We start from the raw sequence: 1,637 nt of genomic DNA, 5'->3' as shown, positions 1-1,637 counted from the left end.
CAATTCTAATCCAAACTTTTCACTTTCCGTCTGCTTATGTCATGCACTCACACGTTTTGTAAACAAAAATATAATACTTTTTTATACATCACACTCATGTTACAGTTGTATTCATAACGAGGCCATGGATATTACCAAAAACTATATTTTATTTATAATAGTTATTATGATATTAACTTTTTTTAAATCTTTGGTATTTTAGTCAGTGGTGACACAAACAGTCTTTCATTTTCTCATGATTTTGAGTATTTTTATTTTTTACATATCGTTTGTGATATTTCATTCGTTTATTTATCATTCCTTCTAACTGTGGGGAATTAATGGGGATCGGCTATCCACTTTTCCTCCTTTTTAATGATATGACCTAGAAGTGTCACAAGTGTCGTAAAATCCTTAAAAACAAAAAACAAGTACAAGCGAACATTTAATTTTGACGCTCAGTGTAGATTGTTGCTGTAATCTAATTTATTTATTTATTCGTTTAATTATTTATTTATTTTTATTAATATTATTATTATTATTATTATTATTATTATTATTATTATTATTATTATTATTATTATTATTATTAATTTATTTATTTTTATTCCTGACCTCCCATAGTGGGCAGGGGGGTACATACTGTGTCTTTATCCGCTTAATCTGTTTTCCAACATGCTTTCTGTCTTTGTCTTGGAATGAGATTAATGTACTTGGTTTTTGTCCTGGCCCTGGCCAGAGTCCTAGCTGGGAGGGAAACAGTCAGATGCATATAGTTATTGTTTTGGGAGATGATAATTTTTTCCTTGTAAATCATCTCTCTGTTGTGCACCGTATTATGTTTTGTTTGTGTACACATTTGAGTGAGTTCCTCTTAGTGGGGACCTGTGCTTGTGTCTGGATGAGACTTTTAGGTGTTCTTAAACTAAGTACGCTGATAGTGTACTCTTGGAATCTACATCTGTTTCCTATTTGAACCGATTCTCCTTTGTCTGCCTTATTCTTGAATGCTTTAATTGTAATTCTAGACCTTTTTACTACTCCATTTTCTTCCTTTTTACTGGCGCTGATATGACCTTAATGTGTTGCAAGCGCCATAAAACCCTTAAAAGCAAACAAACATTTATTTTTATTTTTTATTTTGTTTTGTTGCTACTCTTTCTTTTGTTGAGGATCTAATTGTTATGTGTGTTTTGTGCTATCCTTGTCAAAGGTGCTGAAATGATCTTTAAATGTTTCAAGCGCCTGTCTTTAACTTCTAAACCTAACTGACCTCCCATAGTGGGCAGGGAGGTACATGCTGTGTCTTCTATCCCACCATACCCGTTTTCCAATTGTTTTCTGTCTTTGTCTTGGAATGAGATTACTTGGTTTTGTCCTGACCCTGGCTGGGAGGGAAACAGTCAAATGCATAGTTATTGTTTTGGGAGATGATATTTTTTTCCTTGTAAATCATCTCTCTGTTATGTATTATTATGTTTGTTATTTTTAATGTATAATGTAAGCATTTGAATGTATTCCTCTTTGTTGGATTTTGTGCTTGTGTCCGGATGAGACTTATAGGTGATCTCAAACTAAGTCCATTGATGGTGTGCTCTTGTAATCTGCATCTGATCCCTATTTCTTCCCAGTTCTCCTTTGTCTTCCTTTCTCTTTGG

Source organism: Berghia stephanieae, chromosome 2 (assembly GCF_034508935.2).
Source record: "Berghia stephanieae isolate SIO BIC M18660-M18661 chromosome 2, UCSD_Bste_1.3, whole genome shotgun sequence".
In the NCBI taxonomy this organism is placed as follows: Eukaryota; Metazoa; Mollusca; class Gastropoda; order Nudibranchia; family Aeolidiidae; genus Berghia; species Berghia stephanieae.
The sequence above is the reverse complement of the archived record's forward strand: the minus strand, read 5'-3'. Positions refer to the sequence as shown.